We start from the raw sequence: 21,259 nt of genomic DNA on the forward strand, positions 1-21,259 counted from the left end.
AGGAACAAGATATTACTTATTTAGTTATGAAGAAGAAACTGGACCAAGTTTTATTTCAGTGGATAAAAAATTTTGATTCCCATCGTTGTGGCCTTAATTGAAGTTAATTAAAAGATTTTTTGTTTTGTTTTAGCTTTAGTTGGCCCACTGAAATAATTAGTAATAATTTTAGCATTCTCCGACTTACAAACTTCATCTTTTCTTTTCATTATATACTCGTAGCTTCTTTACTAATTTACTTCAACTGTAAACTTCCTTTTGTAGTAAATAAAAATCATGTTCATCTGTTTACACAATGAAGTCTACGTCAGCAATGGAATAGGTTTACAAATTTTTCCCACCTTTTATTGTTTATTACAGCAAATTGTAGCCATTTTTTGGTCATTAACCTTCTTCAGCTTTTATTTTGTTTTATTTTAATTTTTATTTTATTTATGTATATTTAACAGAAGAAGCCACGGTATCCGAGCGGTTAGGTGCAAGGCCCGCAAAGCTTGGATGTTTTGTAGCTTTAGGTTCGATTTCTGGTCTTGCCGTGGGTTTTATTTAATGTGTTAATATGTGAAATTGTAGTCAAGTATTTTAGCTACCCGCCTTGTTCAAGACAACTATGGTTGCGTATTGTATCTTTTATATATTTCATTAAGACTCAATTAATGCTAACAAATAACCAATAAAATCGCATGGCTAATGAGGACTTTCTTTTGATAAGTCTTTTAGAAATCAAAACTAAAAAACTCTTCAAGCTCAACTTACAGGCATTTAGTTTAACAGGATAAATTGCAGAAAACAACACAAGGGTTTCATGTTTTCTTTCAGATGTTAACAAGTGTTTGGTAGTGAAATCAAACAGATATCGAAAATAATTTTGGCCCAAACCAAATCATTGTAGATCAGATGCGGCGTGCGCTGCAATGGCTACTCCACCAACAGAATGCACCATCAGTTATCTTTAAAACCATTTTGCTTGTTGCATTGTTGATATCACCATTTATTATTTTACAAACAATTCCACCAAATAGATGAATATCAAACAAAGTAAAGCAAATAGCCAGTAAATGTTTTAAGGTTCTAAAATACTTCATTTTTTTGCCCATTATTACTAAATCAAAATTCAGATAGAAACTTTGTTTACGTCCGAGAGGAGATTCTACTCAAAACATTTCATAGTGGCAGTGCCAGGGTTTGATAAGTGCTGTTCATTTCTTAGGAACGTTAGACTAGCATTAGAAAAAGGCTATCAAAACCGTATATATTTTCAAGACTTCAAGATGATGCAGTCCAAATCTCTAAGAAATCAAGAGCTTAAGATTTATTAACTATCACACTATTTTGCGCAGCAGATAACGCTGATAAAGATCTTTTGGAAAACAAAAAAACTGGATAGAGGATTTCTGTTGAAAATGAACAGCTTCAAGACAGAGGGCAGACATTTTGGACAGACAAAACCCGAGAACCAAGGTCTCCGTCACACTACACTCAGTCACCTGATTGATATTACCTGATTGGTTTGGCCTTCGTCACAAAAAGCTAACAGGTAGAGAACTAAAAGGGCTGGCTAATTATTCAATCGTTGGATTGTTTACTGACGACATGGCATTCCCTTTAGGTACTGGAAGGGTGTACTTCGTTACAGGAAGTGAACGCTTAAAATAATATCGATGAAAAAGGTGGGTGATAACGCCATTGAAGTGACATTCCCAATGGTAAGCCAAAATCCGAAAAATTGCAGAATGCTAAAAGTTATATACAGCCATAGAAGTTTAAAATAACTACTGAGTCCCAGAGTTGAGTCTTTTTCTTATACAGCTCCAACGATTCTACGACAATCTTTATTTGAATAATGAGAAAATTAAAATGTTGAAAATGTGGAAAATTATGCTCCACCATTTACATTTTTGTTTGTAAATATTTTTAAAATTGTAGATCTAAAATTAGCGCTAAGAAAGTGTTGCAGTGGAGGAGCGCGAAAAATTAAAATTTGGGTATTTTGGGGCTGCAGGTACTTAGTAGAAAGAAACTGTTAAAAGAATATTTTTAAATTAAATTTCTAAATTGATTTTTCTTTAAAATTCGTTTGATAAAACTCACTTTTCAGGTGTTTTAGAGGAAAATGGTTTTAATAGATTCTGAAGCTCTGGACATATTTTTTGTAACATTTTTTAGGGAAGTAAATACTAAAAAATAAAAAATTTTACGTTTGTTTTATGGGTAAAAAATGGTCGAAGTTTCCTTAATGGTTCTTCTGATACAAAGGGAACTTTAATAAGGATTCCAACTTTAAAGCAAATAAAACTTACACCTGAGAGAATTTTAAATGACCTAAAAAAAAATAATCCATGTCGTTTTTTAAAAAATCTTTGTGCTCTGAACTCTGAACGAACATATAGATTACAGCTTGTGAAACTGTTCTTAATGAATTATGAAATCTTGGAATTAAAAACGGAATACTCACATCATTATAAAGGCAGAACAGAACTTTACATTATAAATGCAATACATTGACGCAGTAGTCCTCATGTTATAGAAATAAGATAGTTTTATAATTCTTTATAACATCACCTCACTTGCAGATGGACACTTCTTGGACACACACAATCATCAAAATAAACAAATCCTACGACTAGAAATCTAAAACTACTAGATGAAGAAACACTAAGGCCGCTTCTTACTGGTGGTGATAAGATGACTGAAGAAACAACTGGGCGCGCACTACCTGTTGATCTACAGGAGGCCCCCGCCGGGTGCCTGGGCACAGCCCCACCATTCATTTACCAACCATCTATCCATGGGGAGCCACGAAGAAAACAACTGCACAAGTAGGCGTCCTGCGCCAGCCAGCGTAGGTAGATTATTGATATATGTAAGTGGTACTACGTCACATCATTATTATTACTTATTCAACAAGTTCATTTTATTAGATTAGTCCTTTAGTTGATGAAGACTTCACATTCTGGCCACCTAATTTTTGTTTTAGTACTTAATTCCCGCTAACATAGCGTATAGTAAAACCATTCATCAAACGGAAACGGAACATTAGAAAAGTGCCTACTATATCCACTCTCCCCACGAACTGTCCAAAAAACTGATTACAAATAAAGCAATATAGTCTTACTTATTTACACATGTAAGTAAGGTAAATTCAGAGAGTTTAGAGAAAACTATTGAATCTATTTATAAGAAACTCTCCAAAAAAATGGAGGAGAATAAATTTAATGTCATTTCCGCATAGTAACTGTCTTAAAAACCTATACGATACAAGTGATAAGGACTGTACAAATTACACGTTTAATCTCAAATAAGTGACTTTATCACAATTTTCAAGGAAACAAATTTAAAGAACCATACAGGTAAAATATTATGTGCGCCAAGTAAAAAAAAAAAAAAAAAAATTATTTGGAGCCGTTTATGAAGTAGGTAAATAAATACCTATCCAAAACGTGAACAACATTAATCTTTAAAGTGGTAATTCGAGTTGATGGGTTTCCTTCGCTACGTTACAGGTGGGTGTTATCGCCAAGAGTGTACTTATCCACTGTTACCATTTTCTATAAATCACTCTTCTTTTAAATTCAGGGAACCTCAAAATCGAAATTTCTGGCAAAAAATGGAATTGGAAAATTGATGTGTTCGCCATTTTTCTGTTTTAACGAATTGAGAGAAAGTTAAATCTAGAAAAGAACGAACTAAGGATATTTTTGGGTATTTTACGTTGATAATTTACTTAAATGTTGTAAATTCTTAGTAGGAGAATTTATACACTATCTCTATTATGTACGGCAGAAATCAGACCAAATTTACACGAGTATTCATCTTACAGAAACCTCCTGTAGGTAAGTAACATAATTTCAGGTAACAGTTATTTCCAATTGAAAATGTAGTTAGGTTGGTAGTGCTGGATAATATCTTTAATTTTATCCGTCGTAGCAGGCATGTTTGTAGCCCTGGCCGGTTTCGAAAAATCATCCATCATTAGAGATAGATTAATAAGTTTGATGCCATACTAACAAATCTACATCTGATGATGGATGGAAGTTCGAAACCGGACAGGGATACAATAAACATGCCTGTTACGACGGATAAAATCAAAACTAGTTATCACTTCCATTATTATGACATACTGAACTGAAATTTAATAGAAAAGGTCATTTGTCGCGAAATACTGTTTAATCTGTGAGAATTGGAGGTGATAATTAAAATAACAAAACCGTAACTTTAATTTTTTTAATTTATTTGAAGCTTTTGCATTTATATTAACGAAGGGATCGTAGGAACACTATTCTTGGACCTTAATAATATCTAGATTATAGGACCCTTCTAAAAAAAACAGAGAGAAAATTAAAGGATCATTTCAAGAAAGTAAAAGAAGGTATGATGAAAAGTATGACCAAAGATCCCTAAGAGTTCACAGGGAATCTGACGTTATCACTCTGATCCAGATCCTCAGGACTTGCTCAAAAACCAAGGCTCAAGTCTAGAATTCGAACCCTAAAACCCAGCATGCTAGCCAAACAAGATAATGCCTACACCTAAACCTTTTGGCAAAAATATCTATTAATAAATATCTTTAATCTGGAATATATAAGGACTCGAAAAGATGATTAGCAAGAAGTTGTAAAGGAATTTAAATAAATTAGAAGTGTAGGCAGGTTTTTTATGAGATTTAAAATAATGAATTACACCTAGAAGTTTGACTCCTTGATGCAACAAAATGTAAGACTTGCCCTATTTTGGTTTTCATTTATAATATTAATTTTTGTATCGTTTAACGTAATAGAACTATCTCAGTTCTTAGACCATTCTATTCCAGCCATAATATTCAACTTACCGGGTTGCATGACGTAATCACTTAATAATTGTTTATAACAGAAACTAAATCCAAAAATGAAATTAAAACTACAATATAATGGATACGACACATAGAAGTATGTAACTGAATGATTTATTCCGTTCGTCTCTGAACCTATTTCCGGACCTCAGTTAACATCGTCTGGCACAATCAGCAGATGTACTAAACATATTTATATTTCAAATCACGTTCTTACATTAACAAAAAATAATTTATCAACAAGAAAATAAATAAAAACAACTTTAAGATGAATTATGCATTAAATATTAAACAAACTGAATTGATTAATAAAATAGAATATTCTGACAACAATGTAATTTCAAAACGGAAATGACAGTTCTTACGATGAATTTCAATGTACTCATTTCATAAAAAAACTAACAACCATAGAGAAGAATGTTTTGACAAGTGCTGAACTATTTTGGTAATTAAATTAAAGCTAAGGTGTCTCTAATCATAAGAACGATGTTTGCTTGGTTTGTAATGTGTAACATTTTGGGAAAAACATCTAGCAGAGAGAAAAAAAACCAACCATTTTTGCTAAAAAATTATTATTTTGATGACCAATAAAAAATCTTGAATTAACGGATGTCATGACCCCCTGAATACTTCTTACATTCCTAGCCACCATCGAGCTATAATACTATACCAAAAGAAGTAAATGGGTCACAAAAATCGGCAGCAGGTCTGTGTAGTCTCGATGGTAGCGGACCATTTTTTGAAGACGCTTGCGCCGAGCAAAGTTTAATAAAAAAGGATGACTTTCGACTGATTGGAAACGGCATTTTTAGCTTTGTCGCGGTTAATGAGAAAAATACTAAGAATTCGTAGGCCCCACGGTAGCCGAGCGGTTAGAGGCGAGACCTGTAAAGTTAATATATATTGTGATACTAGGTTCGATTCCCGGTCTTAGGCCTTGGATTTTTATTTAATGGTTAATAAAAAGAATTTTACAGTAATGTACAGTCGCCTCCATCCTCGACACTTAATTTAGTAGTTGGACTTAAAGCCTGCCAGAAAAAATAGGCAATTACTTTTCTTTACTTTTTACTAAGAATTCGAGGTACTAGTCCTCTAAGTTGAGCATAAAGCACACTGACTCATAAAATTACAATTCCGGAAGCTGTAGAACAAAGGCATTAAAAGTGGCTTAGTACATGTTTAGAGCCATGGACTGTGTGTGTAGTTTATTCCAATCAGGAACGAATACAGCTCAACAGCGGTAAGCTAGCATTACAAAGTGGAACTGCAAGAATATATATTGCAGATTTGGAACTGCTAAGTTTCTGAAGTTGTATCACGAAATAAGAAAAACCCGATTGACAAAATAAAACTACTGCCACAAGCAAAGACATTGAGTTGATAGTAAAGTCAAGATAGAATATGTTCTATCAAACTGTTAGCAAACAGAAACTAGAGCAAGATTGGAAACATAATATCCATTTTTATTAGGACTAAATTGATATCTCAGTTAATATAATTGCAAGGATCATCATCGCAGGAAATGCAATAAAATTAGCCAAGCTGCAAACATTGCTCAAGGTACAACATGTCAAGATCAGATAACATTAATTTTTTATTGATTATCCTTCTTTATCGCCCTTCAAAAAGCTAACCTTAATAATTACGTAAAAGATACTCAAACCAGTCTTCTTAATTATAAAAATGTATTAACTAATTTCGGCCATGAGAAGATTATAATTATAATTTATTAAAATAAATAATTTTTTTTTTAATCATTTATTTAGTTACAATCAACGTACTTGCGTTATAAGCAACAAAGATAACAATAAATAACATACACATATCAGAGTGGAGAAGTTACTCAGCGGTAACACTCCAAAAACATTCTAAATTCTACTGACTATCTTCATCAGAGAGGAGATCACGAGGCCACTGTCTTTTAAGACGTCTGGTAGTGTTGTCTGGTAATGTTCTTGAAGATAGATGTTGTACCAGTGGATTGTGATGTGTTTGAATGTTAAGATGGAAATTTCTGTAACGTGTTTTTGCAACTTGTGTGACGAAAGGAATGTTCAAATCTGTGTGAATGGTTTGATTGGTGACGTAGAAAGGAGCGTTTACTGTAGAGCGAAGAATTTTAGATTGCAAGGACTGGATCCTTTGCAGATTTGAGCGTTTGGTTGAACCCCACAGTTCGATGCGATAATAATATTAAAATATTTATATAATTTAGTTTATTTCTAAAGTTTTTCAACAAGAATTAAAAAAATAAAAATAAAAATTATCCCTAAACGGTTAAGGACTTGAGTTCATCATGAGATGAATCAATTCTGTGAGAGAATTCCTCTTCAACTAATTTCCTATTGCATTCAACCCCCAAACATTCTGTTCCTCCATTTCCTTCCCAGCATATTGCTGATTTGGTTGACTAGAATTTTATTCAACTAAGTTTTGAAATTTTTAATTAATCTAATTTGAACTATTATAACTAAACATTACTGGAAGCAATAAATAATAATACTTTGCTAGCCTAAACTTTGTTCATTAAAATAACCGTTCCATAAAAATAATGCAGCCTCTCCATTGGGATGTTGTTGCTCTTCAATTCGTTATTGCTGCGGATAACTGTTCTATCTCGGACTCCCAACAATCTTAGGTAACGGACATATCTCTCAGGCAAACAGTCATGACCAGAATAATGCGTCTCGACTGTCATAAACTGGTCAGAGATCAATGGAGTGGACATTGCAATGGACCTAGCTCTCAACGTTAAATACTAACACAAAAATCAAAACAAAAACTCAAAATATGTAATATTATTGTGCACTAAATGACTAACCAATGTGATGGATGTAAAACAGATGCTGTGGCACAAAATAAATTATAAAGAAAAAAATATAAATATTTATTTTCTAAAATATCCAAATAAAATAAAGACTAAATATAAATTTAATGTTTAAAATAAAAGTAGGAGTGATTTATAATAATGTAAAAGAACCTGTAACTGCCTACCCACGTGTACATCAGGAGGACAGTCGAAGAACTCCTATTGGGTATGTTCGAGAGGGATGAAATGTGGGCGGGAATACACGTGGAAATATTCAGTATCTTTCCTCTTTTACAAATGTTATTTATATTTTGAAACATCTTACAATGGTGTATTATTGGGCAATATCTGGAAGATGTAGTAGAGGCGACATCTAGGAGCCTATCAATGTGGATGTGTGTGAGTAAGAGAGATAACTGACGATGCTCTTGGGATACAACAAATATCCGTCAATATTATTAAGAAGTTTTTGTTTTTGTTATAAATTCCCGAGATATATATAGTATTTAAAATAAAACGTGCTCTACATATTTAAGAGATTTGAGAGAATACAGTAAACGGCGCATGCAACAGATTAGTTTGTTAGAAAATCAGAATAAAAATAGGTGACGATGCAAGGTAGGTAAGTCAGACATACGGTGTGCGGTAATAAGTAATTAGAAAATCAAAATTTCGGCAAAAAAGAAAAAAATATTCAAGTTTGTCACAATTTACTTAAAGGCCATGATTAAAACTGAAAATATAACTGATTACACTAGACGTTCACATAATTGGCATCCCTATCATTAATGGCATTTCGCAAAAAATTAAGAATTCGAATTAAGAGGATGCAAAATTTTCTTTCACGCACCACGGTAGCCGAGCGATTAGCGGCGGACCCGCAAAGCTAATACGTACGAGGTATGGCTATTAGATAACGAGACTGCTGCTGCTACAGAAGAACTAAGCATGCGCCAAACGCTAACGACCGACCGCTGTGCAGCGTAAAGCCTTCTCTTTCGATTGCAGCGTCTCACATGCTTGTAGAGAAATCTGTCTGACCGGAACCGTCGTTTGTGTAAGAGGTGTTAGTTTCGTTTTGCCGAAAACATGATACTACACATGTAGTAGAGCAACGAATTGCCGTGAAATTTCACATGAAACTGGGTAAAACCGCTCCTGAAACTTATCTTTTATTAAAAGAAGTTTATGGCGATGAATGTTTATCACGTGCGCAAGTTTTTGGGTGGTTCAAGCGTTTCCAAGATGGCTGTGAAGACTTCGGAGATGATTCCACGTCCAAAACGGATGAAAATATCGATTATAATAATTAATCAACATTACTACCGTGAGGTGCTTGCTAATCTCCGTGAAAGAGTAAGAAAAAAACGACCCGATTTGAGGAAGAACAAGTCACGAGTTCTCCATCATGTTAACGCGCCGGCTCACACTGCATTGTCGTGTCAAGACGTTTCTAGCCAAGTACAACATCCCAGTTTTAGGACAACCGCCTTATTCGCCTGACCTGGCCCAATGTGACTTTTATCTGTTCCCCAAAGTCAAATCTGCATTAAAATGGACACGATTTCAGTCCGTTGAAGCTGTGAAAGAAAAAGCGGCACACTTCATGCAGGAGCTCACAGAACACGGTTTCGAACAAGGGTAAATTCGCATGGAGCGTTGAAGGGATAGGGGAGGGGTGTATATTGAAGGTGAAAATAACTATTTAAGTACAAATTTAAAATAAAATGTTTTATAGCAATAGTCTCGTTATTTAATAGTATTATAGTAGTGGGTTCGAATCCTGGTTAATGTTTAATGGAATTTATAGCAAAGTATGTTTACTAGTCCCAGGACATTTGATCGGCAGGCAGTTGGACATAAAGCCTGCCAGGAAAAATAGGCATTATTTCACTTTTATCCAAAATTTCCTTTAAACTGAATTCAGTGAGAGATCCCAGCAATGGACCAGTCGTGTACCTACTTTTTATCTAACTGTTAATAGCAAAGCATGAGAGATTTCGCCGTCTCGTCCATACAACTAACTTGGACGTTAATCCTGAAAAAAGGACGAAAACTTCAAATGAAATCGTCATAACGCATTCAACCAACTCCCAAAAAAAAAGTCATCAAAATGGCTAAAGATAAGGCTCTAAAATTGTTCACTTCTTTAATTCTGTGACTTTCTTGACTGATTTCTTCCCACCGTGACTCTTTCACCTGTGACTTATTCTCCTGGATTCGTGCCAACACGTAAGAGTTTTTGTTTGTTTAACACATTAATCCTTGCTATTGCATTACATTAAAGCATTCTTTAAAGTGAACATTCCGCCACTTAATGTGAAATACTGGTAGGAAAGAAAAGTAAACATAAATCAGAAATATTCTTTAATGCGGTGAGCGAGGCCGATGAACCGTGATTAAAGGCGGCCACAACTGGCTGCGCATTCATCTCTACTAAATATGTGCACCGGGAACAAGGCAGCGCCCGTCACATCAAATCTCTAGTTTTACACCAACTCTGTGACCATTCCTTTTATTATTTCTATTAAATAAGATTTGTTTACGTAAAACTAAATATAGTTACAATAACTATTCTAAAGATACCAGTCAGTCTTGTCTATTTTCAAGACAAACGAGGAACTTATCGTTAAATGTAAACTTTAGAATGGTCTTATGGACCTCAAACCATTGGGGAGCTGTAGCCAGCGACAAGTTTCAAACAAAATTTTCAGGGTAAATATAAAGATGGCGATAACTATCGCATTGGTTCTTTGGATTTTGAAAATATGTTGGGTTTTCAAGTTATGATATTACGCGAAGTAATGCAAAAGTGCATGTATTACAATTAATACAAATAATTAGGAATTATATTATAGAGTTTTATCAGTATTAGGTACCGTCGTCCACTTCCATGTTCATAATAAATTTGTAGCAGCCCCTGAATTTATCAATACTATCCTCACACTAACGATATAGCTGGGCAGGGATTAGCTAAGTGCTGGATTCCCACGCGGAGATCCTCGAATTTGAATCCAGCAACGAGCCCTTAGATTTTCTCTTCTTCGGAGTTCCTACACGAATCGATGCTACTTTGGACTCGCCAAGCTGATGAAAAGCAAGCTGATAGCTCTAGGGAGACTAAAATCATCCTCTACAAGTCACTAATTCGCCTAGTTATAACTTATGGTTCGGAAACGTGAACTTTTTTCTGAAACAGATGGAAAAGACCTCCTGATTTTTGAGAGAAAGATTTTAAGAAGAATATTTGTACCAATTCTGGATGGCCAGACTTGGCGAAAACGCACTAAAAAGGGAATCTACTCACTGTACAAAGAACCGGAAGTCAGTAAAGTGATAAGGATAGGCAGACTAAGATGGGCGGGACATGTGGCTAGAATGTGTGATGATGACGTGCCGAAGGGGCTCATGCAAATGGTACTACACTGCGGTAGGAAGAGAGGCAGGCTAAAGTTACGTTGGCTGGACGGAGTGAAGGAGGATGCCCTGGCGTAACTGGAAAGTGGCTGCCCAAAATAGGGAAAACTGGCGGAAGCATTTGACGGAGGCCAAGGTTCGCTAGATGGACTGTCGCGCCAAATAAGAAGAAGAATAAGAAGAAGAAGAAGAAGTTTCCTACAGCTTGGTATTGCACAAGAAAAGGTTCCAGGTGCCATGATTTCCGGATGTAAATGCACCTTATATACACATATATGATAAGACTCTAAAGCGGCATTAACTGCAATTACTGGCAATTACCTAGACAATGTTCAAGTTTGCGCTTATATCAGGAGGTATATCGCTACGACTGACTAGTAAGGAAGTGATATTGCCATGTGTTGCGTTAAATTGCAGGTTATATTATAATTAACGGGAAGATTACATTACGCGGTTAAGAGGAGCGCACCACTAGTCCAAATCGCTAATATTGCTAAGATTTTTTTTTTTGTTTAATAATAAAGTTTTGTTAATTAAAAATCTGTGATTCCATCCCATAAATTATAAATACAACAGTCCTCGTCTGTTTTTTGCGCAAAACATTTTCTGGGCGTTAGCCATGTTTATTTACTAACACAAATGAAACCATTTTTAAATAATCTAAATAATAAATTTCATATGTCACAACTAAAGTGAAAACAGTAAACCATCTCTTAATGTTTTTTGGATTTCTATATTTCGGCTCTGTTATTACCTCAATAAACCGGCTACTAAATATAATGATATATCGTTGATTTTAAAAATAAAAAACAGTAATCGCCTCTGTTTTCAGTGCAGGCTTAACGTCCAACTACCCAAGAACTTAGATTTCAACATTTTTTGAAAACTATAATAAAAAGCTCGGGAATAGAGGATCTCTTAGATACTAGTCTCTACTTTTAACCACTACACAATCATGCTTCCTTTCCATGATTTTGTACGTCATAGCTTACATTTTTTTACTACATCCGACTATTTTCGGATTTTCGTCCACAGAGGTTGATTTATCATTTAAATGAAGAATATTCTACTTCCTAGACTCTAACTCAAGATTGAGTAAGGTATATTTCTAAGTTTGTTAGATATTTAAGACTCCTACTAAATGGTTGAAGTAATTTCCACAAAATAATTTTCAAAATCAAAATAAGAAGATAATCTGATATGAAAACACAGACGACATACTCCTCACTATGTTTCCTCGAAGTGCTGAAATTTTCAACTTAAACCTCAAAATGAAAAATTTTCAAATTAAAAATTGATTTATTATAGACCAAAGTTTTAAAAAAAAAAATCTTTGCAGCCATTTTCGAGAAAATTTCCCCCCTCAAAAATGTGAAAAATCCATTCAGTAAAAGTGACAATTGCAACAAAGAAATTTAGATAGTTATGTTAAGATTCAGATTCCCTGGAAGGGCCCCAATTTTAAAATATAACTCCCAGCTTTTTGCAATTTTTAGTTTTGGAGATATTTTGTTCACATACGCACACATAAACAGACCACTTCCTTAAAAATACCTTTTTTTTTTGGACTCAGGAACGTTTCCAACGATAACTTGAAATGGAAAATTTTACGAGTTTCCAATATTTTCCTTATCTTTTAGGTGAAAGTTAAAAAAAAAGAAAAAGGAATCGTGAAGATAAGAGTTTTAAAAACAATTTTAAAAAACAGAGTTCATAAACAAAAAGAACTTACTAGAACTACTGAGATGCGGTTAATCGAGACAAAAACTACGAGTACTTTGGAATCGATAAAAAAAAACAGACAACTAAGTCGTTCACTACACAAATCGATTAACTCCACTTTTTGTAATTTCTTATATTTAAGTGACGAAGCACTTGGTTCAAGCTTTTTATATAAATGATAAATTTCCCAAATAATAAAGATTAACACCATTAAGAGACACAATTTTTTTGGATATTGAAGAATAGTAAATAATTTATTTCAAAAGCCATTTTGATTATTTCTGCGCTCTAATGTAAATTGTTGAAATAATTCAACTCAAATTCAGTAGCAGGCACTGGATGATAGCGATAAATTTATTTGAATTTATATTATAAACGGAAATTTAAAAAACTATGTACATTATTTAATCGCATTTCTCCACTTTTTTTTGTTTAATGGAGTTAAATACAGTGAACGGCTCTATTCTAATCTCATTCCAGATATTCAGTGAAAAGTTAACTATATTGTGAAGTCCGGACAACCGATATTAAGACCAGAAAATATTTTCTGGATTCTCATCGTGATAAGAAATAACCCTATTATTTAAAAAAATCCATTATTCTATTTTTCCTTGTGCTTTTATTAAGTGAATAATTATAAATTGAATGAATAGCAAAGCTGTTCCTTCAATACAAAATATTAATAAGAAATTGTATTGATTTTGACATAACTATAAAGTAAAAATGGAATAATAGGGAAATTGTGCAATCAATAACTTTTTAGAGAAATTCAAAAATAAAATTCCTTAAAGGGTAAATTGTTTTCTATACATCTGCTGACCAAGATTGTGAAATGTTGATAATAACTGCTATTGACAATATAAAATTTATTACCTTTATTACCTTGCCAGGTAATATCAACAGGGCAATTGTATTTATTTCAACCGTTTTGTATTTGTCTGTATTGCTTTAATTCTTCCGCAATTTATGATATAGAATAAGGTACACCGGAACAGTGTAATCCATAGATTTCTAAAATATTTCCGCTTATAGTTCCATTTTCCAAGGTGCAAAAGTAACTTTCAAGACCAAACTAGAAAGGCGAAATAGGTACTTAACACGATTAACCTGAAAGATTTTTGAAGCAACAAAAAGTTTTAAAATTGTGAGTGTTATTTTCTATGCTTTCTCCGTCCATTTATTTTATAGAACGCCTCCAAAATTGAACCTGAGCCCTATCTGAGTCGTTTCATCGCCCCCAGGAGAGCGATATCGCCCACTTCGCTTACTAATCATTTGTAAAGCAGTGATTTTCTCTGCGAGGAAATGTTCTCAAATAAAATTAGAAATTAAATTGACCATTCTCTGATGACTGTTTCTCAATCTGTACAAAAAAAAAAAATCCACAATTTAAACAAAAAACAAAAAAATTGTCCGGTAGATCTGTAACAATCGCAGCAAGAGAAAAAAGAGTGAAGGAAAAGAAAGCCTGGTGTAAACAAGAAGCATGTACTAGGAGAAAGTAAAAGATGCCATTATAAAATGCATCAAACGCAGCTACACAGAAAATTAAATGAGTCAAGGTGTGCATATTTAACTGCAGGGAAGCGGAAATGAGCGTAGTGGAAACAATGCAACAGCGAGGTGATCGTAGTGTAAAGTAGAACCGCTCCGCCTCGACAAGTATATATAGAATATCTACAACAAATATACAAAGAGCGAGAAACAGCCGAATGTTACTGGCAACCAGCCTCGGGGACCTCTTAATCAGAGCATAACAAACTTCACTTTATGTACTTGTTTTATAAATATACTCATCCTTTAAGTATTCAACCTCAAAGTGATCATGCTAAACAGTAATAATCTTCATTATTAAATGAATAATCAAATTAACAAAATTAAGAATGAATATTTTATATAGATTTTGAATCAAATGTCACTTCATTAGTGAAAATCGGTTCACCCGTTCATAATTTGAAACAATTACCGTACTCTCCGTTAATAGGTGTGAGAGCAGAATTACACTTTCATGTTACGTAGGGAAGCCTTAACCCCTTCATTCTGCCAAATTTGGTCAAAATCGGGCTAAATTGTACAGAATTATTAGTAATAGTTTTTGAGGGGGGCCTTACACATACATGGGGGCTAACTCCTTTCCCATTCGATGTACAGCGTCGAGACCCCCAAAAAGCACATCTTCATAAAATTCCGAATCGCATAAAACCTCATTCATGAAAATCGGTCCGCGCGTTTAGGCACTACGTTGTTTACAAAAAAGGTAACGAGCAGATCAAGAACAAGACCATTTTCTGAAAATGTCGTACTATTTTGGGCTACTTTTTTCTCGAAATACATATTTTGATAGAATTATTGCACGTAATGGTGGACTATTGCACTACAAAACATAGATTAAACTGTAAACAAAGCTACTCAATCTTTGCTTGTAGTGCATTAGTTAATATTATGGGCACTAATTCTATCAAAATATGTACATATAAGATATTAATTAAAAATCTGAACGCTGAAGATGAATTAAGTGTAAATCGAAACGTTATTTTTTTATTTATAACTGGCCGAAACTCAACATTCCCCACAAAATAATATCAAAGTCTGATCAAGAAGTACTACCATCTTAAATCAATAATTAAATAATAATAATAATAATAATAATAATAATAATAATATACATTTATTTTAGAAGATATAGTACATAATATTTTTTAACATTGTACAAAAGGCATGGCTAACGCCGTCTGCCTCAATAATTAAATATATAAATGTGAAGGAACCAAACTAGAGATGACGCTTCGAAAAAAACAAATCGGTCAAAATTTGTCTATTAAAAGGCTTTTTACATTTCCTTAAAGAACGTGATCTTGTCTTAAACAACCATATTTTAACAATAAGTTTTAAAAACACGCCAAGTCTTTGTGGAGCAAATAATTTACAAATTTTCTTTCCTTTAATTAATAATAATTCTATTAGCAATAAACCCCCAGCATTTCAATTATTTAAAAAAAAAAATCAAACAAAATAGTTCTATTGAGTTTTTTTTCCAAGCTGAGTAATTATTGTTGCATTAACTTGTTGAATATTCTGTAGCACATTTGATATTTATTTGATTTTTGATACTTTATAATGATGTTATTGCAAAAAAAATGTCCATGTTAACAAATAAAACTTGATCACTCTAGGTGAGGGCGAGGAAACTATTAATATTAGGTGCAGGGGGCAGAGTGGTGAGACAGCAATAAGGTGGCTCTATGTGCCAGCCAGCTTCAAATGGTGTCAATATCTTTTTTTATATCATTCCGCCACTCCGCCGACTCCTGCTCAACGGCGCTATAAAAACACTCATTATAATCTCAGTTATGAGCCACTAGTGTAATGAGCTGTAGCACAATTTTCTCACTTTATACACTCACTATATGCAGCTTAATTCTTTTTTTTCTTTTTTTCTAAATAAAACTAACATTGATATTTGTATCTTTTTATCTTTTGGTTAAAAAGATGGTTTACTGGATTAATTATAACTTAAATGAGGGTAACTTTGACGCAATGAGAGAGCAAAAAAAAGTTATTTATTTAAGAAAATTAAGATGAGTGGAGATACTTTACAGGAGAAAAAAGGTGAGTATCTGTGAACAGTTCCTGTTGCACACCAAAACCCAAATTTTTTTTAAAATTTATTTGCTAAGTTACACCAGCGCTAGATGCACTATTAGTAACAATGTCAATAACTGATACCACTACAAACTCCACTAATTGAGGGGAGAAGGTACCCAGTGATAACACTACCTATGTCGTCTCCCAGGATTAGCTACTCTCTTCAGAAGAGAGAAAATCGCGAGGCCACTGACGTTTTAGTCGTCTGGGAGGATGATCTGGACGGTGATGAGATGATAAATGGCGGACCAGAGGATTGGAATGAAGAGTGTATGTTCTGATGAAAACTTTTATAGCGAGTTCGTGCAACCTGACCTACAAATGGAATTTCCAGGTCTGTGTGGATAGTTAGATTTGAAACTTAAAATGGAGCTGTTAACGATAGTGTGGAGAATTTTAGATTGAAGAGATTGAATTCGTTGAAGATTGGAGCGTTTTGTTGAACCCCACAGTTCAATACCGTACGCCCAGGCGGGTTTTAGTATGGAATTGTAAATCAGTCGTTTGTTATTAAGTGAGAGTTTTGAACGTTGGTCTAGTAGTCTTTTAAGTTGTTGATAACGCCTGTTAACTTCAGTTCGTTTAAGTCGTGTATGCGGGTTCCAAGTCAGTCTTTTGTCTAAATAAAGCCCAAGATTGGAATTGAGTCATAGAAGATCGGAGGAAGAGTGATGCGGCGGAGAGTGAAAGTAATATTTTGAGATTTTGTTTCATTTAACTTGATTTTCCATTTTTTAAACCATTCCTCAAAAGAAAAGAAATGAGTTTGAAGGTTTCTGTGTAAAGTTACCGGATCAATGTGAGGAGAAATTATAGCGGTAACATCTGCAAAAGTTAGAAGAACAATTTCAGGATGGATTGGTATGTTTGCAGTGTATATAACATATAAGATAGATCCTAAGATGCTTTCTTGAGGAACACCGGCTTCAATACGATGTTTAGCTGACTACGATGTCCCGATTTGAATTTGAAAATGATGATCAGACAAATAGGACTTCAAGATAAGGAAGTGAGTGAACGGAAGAATGCCCTTGAGTTTCCAGAGCAAGCCCGGGTGCCAAACCCGATCGAAGGCTTGCTTCACATCGAGAAAGACACCCGAGCAACAATCTTTCTTCTCAAGGGAGGATAAAATCGTGCCTACCATTCGATGGCAAAACCTAAATTTAAAATATAATTATGTTTTTCAATTAAAACAAACCATTTATCAAAAGAAGAAAAACATTTTATGCTATAGATAAAATCTGTTAGGAGAAGTTGCTAACTTAAAAAGGAACAAACTGCATTATACTTTATACTGTACATAGAGCGAAATAGACACAATTCTTATTTAAACAGTTTGTAGTTTAAATTTACCAATATTCACATCTCACAATTTAGAATCAGCAATAAAAATTACCAGAAATTACAAAATATATGTAGATATATCATGCACGCTGCATAGAATTATAAATAAAGCTGTTGCAATAGCTCTATTTAAATAACAATCTAGCGAAACTAACGATTTTGTTTTTAATTCAACTTTTTAATTAAATGTTAAAAATTCTCTTGGATTTGCACCTGTGTGACTCTATAAAAAAAAAAAAATTACTAATAATTTCTTAGCCATTAGTTGCAACTCCTCCATTAAGTAAGATATTAAGGAGAATTTAAATCTGATTGATGGCAGGTAAATGTGATATTCCAATCTGATTCATTATCTCTTCTCTACCTACAGCAAATACATTTACCCGGCTAGAAATGGTCGAAATCAATTACTAGATCCATTTCGAAACATCTGGTTTATTTAACATTCGCGAGAATGAAAGTTCAGGGTGATTGGTCTACTTTTTGTCAGGCCTTAGAGCTGAAAAAGAAACCAGTCAAGATGTAAGTCAAATAACTGGGAATTTAGAGAGATTTACTCACTTCGCTAACAATGATACTGATTCTTCTTTTAGCCTAATTTTTTAGATACACTAGTTTATTGCGATTTCAATAAAACTATTTAATATTAATACTCAAACAAATAAACTCAGATTAAGCGTACAAATTTAGATTACTTTTAAAAAATAAGGTTCCAAAAGATTATTTATTAATGGAAAAAAAATTGAATTCCGCACGTAAAAAATGTCTTTACATTTTTCTAGCATAATTTATCAAAAGACGATATTTGCTAATTTTTCATAGATTTCAAATGTCCTACAGTTTCCCGTTGAATTTATTTAACCTATTGTCTATTTAAAAAAAATAAAATAATAATAATAATAAATGATGGTCAGTTTTAAGTTACCAAGATATATTAATTTATTATATAAATATAAATAAAAGTAACGCCAGAAAAAGGATTACAAACAAGAAATATAATTATTCAGCTTAAGTGGTTTTTATTTCTGCTATATAGAGTTAATGGCTAGTTTACCTATTCTACTACTTTATGTATTTCTAATTATTATATTATTATATCTTTAATTCCAATTTTTTAATGTTTTGACAATTTCCTTTGATTACAGGAGAGGCAATAAAAGAAATATTCCATTCTAGAAACATTCTTCAAGTTTGAATTTATGGATTATTGAGTAACGTTCAGTTTTAATTGGAATGTAACGCTCATTCAATTCAAGTTTCTACCAAGAATTACGTCAGAAATATGAACTACGTCATTTGACATCAACTTGAAAAGCAGTTAGAAGATATTTATGGAAGTTATAAAGCATTAAATTCAGATTGAAAAAGTACAAATACTAAGCGATTTACTGTATATTAACGGGTGCTACTAAAATTAGAATGCATTTAAGAGTTAAGTAAATTGTGGTAGCACTACACAATTAACTGAGGATACAGTAAGAAGCAGTCCAAAAGAGAACAGTAGGGTAGCGATCACTGCATTCCCAGACAAGGGATGAGATAGTTCGGCGTCGTAAATAGACTCCAGGATATTAAAGGACCAAGGTCGAACTGCCCAACAATACTACCTACCTTTACCCAACATGTTACAATAGTAAATTACGCGAACACTATTATATGTTCTTATTCGCCATTGCACGTGGTTTGTTTTTTTGGACCAATTTCTGATTTTACCACATCATTTGATCATTCAATCAGTTGGATGGTGAAAATTATTTGATTCCTGATTTTTTTTTTTAAACTGATTCTTTTATTAAATGCCAATTTAATTAATTTCATATATATGTTAAATGTAAAATTTACGTATTTATTGTGTTATTGTTATTCTTCATGATGCATTTTGATGTTTTATTTCACTTTTGTCATTATCAAATTTTTAAAAATTCTAATTACAAATTTTTGCTAACAGTTAATAAAAAAAAAAAAATTGCTAGGATGAGGTATTCCAAACCACGTTCATAAAAAAAAGTAATCTATTTTAAAAATCGAGATTCATTTTTCATGTGTCATCGGATGAACAGAAGAACCTAATAACACATCCTTATTTCTTATTTAACTTAATGTGTCGCCACCAAATCCCGGAAGTAATACAAACTAAACTGTAACTTAACTACAAATGTGTAAATAGCAAACCAGTCCAGCCTTACTTTACAAATATTAGTCCACAATTTTATAAATAAATAGCGCCTGTCTCTGCTCTCATTTAAAAAAAAAGTTTTGTTTTGACAAACACGAACTTACAATTTTCGTGGCAAAAGAAATGAGACCATTTCTTGAAATATCCCCCCCCAAAAAAACTACTCAGTATGAGAAATAATTTATCATTATTCGAAATTTTCTAGCCTTCATAATTATTAAAGAAATGAAAAGACGACGACTTATGAAATTATCTGAAATGAAAATTCTGAACTAACATATTTTTGGTAATGGGATCTCTAAGTTTGGACAAAAAAGAAATTTTACTTAATTAAAGGCAATGTTATGTATATTTTAGTTTTTTAGCAATGTCTTTGAGTCCTAACTGATCTTTTTAGCTCCCTCATTTTAAGCGACAATTCAGTACAATGTGTGGTTCTAATAATCATATTCATTATAAGCATGGCTCTGCATTAGATCAGTAACCACAGTTTTAACCTTCTCATAAACATGTTCCTAATTGTTCTGAATTTTCTCCGAAGGAGATCTAACAAGATTCTCTTAATTAGGAGAACTACGTGCAAAGATACTCGATTAAATATTACGAAGAAGCTGATGCCAAATATGAAAAAAATTAAAATAAAAAATCTTTTACACGGATTATTTCATTTTTGTGTAAGGAAGAGGGGGGCTCGTTTGAACAGGGGGCACCTTAGAACAGTTTTAATTTCTCGCCAGATACTTTAAACATTTATGATTGGTAATTTCCTCCATATTTTGTGGTAGACCTGTTGTATTAATTGACAGAGTTTCCCTTCGTTTTCATTGTTTGGTAAAGTCAGAATTGAGGAATGTTATATTTTGTAAGGTGGAAGTAAAATTTTTGTTACAGCTTCGGGAAGTGTATTGTGAAGATTGTAGTGGACAAGGTATTGTTAGTCCATATTAACATTTGGAATTCATATTTTTAAATCTAGTATTTACAAAAGTCTATATGCTTGCAAAAAGTGTTGGATATTATATTTTCTTTTATGGAAGGAGAGGGGGCACACATTTCAACATCACAGTTAAAATGTGCCCTAATCGACCTGCAAGTTTGTGACTTTTTTTCTGTTTAATCGCAGAGAAGTGGAAAGTGGTCCGAATCTACATTAAGAAGCGCAACAAACCGAATATTTTGTTCAAACTTTCTAAACCCATCACTTCGGGTACAACATCCCTGAACTGAGTCATTCTTGATTTAGTAATATAGTAGTGAGAGAAATAACTCTCACTAAATCATAAATAAATAATGATAGAAGGTAGATTCAGAG

At 33.2% G+C, this 21,259-nt stretch overlaps 1 protein-coding gene across 3 annotated transcripts in view; it reads right to left on the bottom strand.

Annotated features, from left to right (window-relative positions):
- LOC141449283 (uncharacterized) overlaps window positions 1-21,259 on the bottom strand; it is a 156,697-nt gene that overhangs the window by 76,244 nt on the left and 59,194 nt on the right. Inside the window, exon 1 of one of the 3 annotated variants that reach the window (XM_074118559.1) lies at window positions 2,456-2,700. The exons of the other annotated variants lie outside the window; for them this stretch is intronic. The gene's annotated coding sequence lies outside the window, so the exon portion shown is untranslated. Of the gene's footprint in view, window positions 1-2,455; window positions 2,701-21,259 lie in introns of those variants that run through there. 3 annotated transcript variants of the gene reach the window in all.

Source organism: Rhodnius prolixus, unplaced genomic scaffold, assembly GCF_049639745.1.
Source record: "Rhodnius prolixus isolate KJV_2025 unplaced genomic scaffold, Rpr scaffold_1, whole genome shotgun sequence".
Lineage (NCBI taxonomy): Eukaryota > Metazoa > Arthropoda > Insecta > Hemiptera > Reduviidae > Rhodnius > Rhodnius prolixus.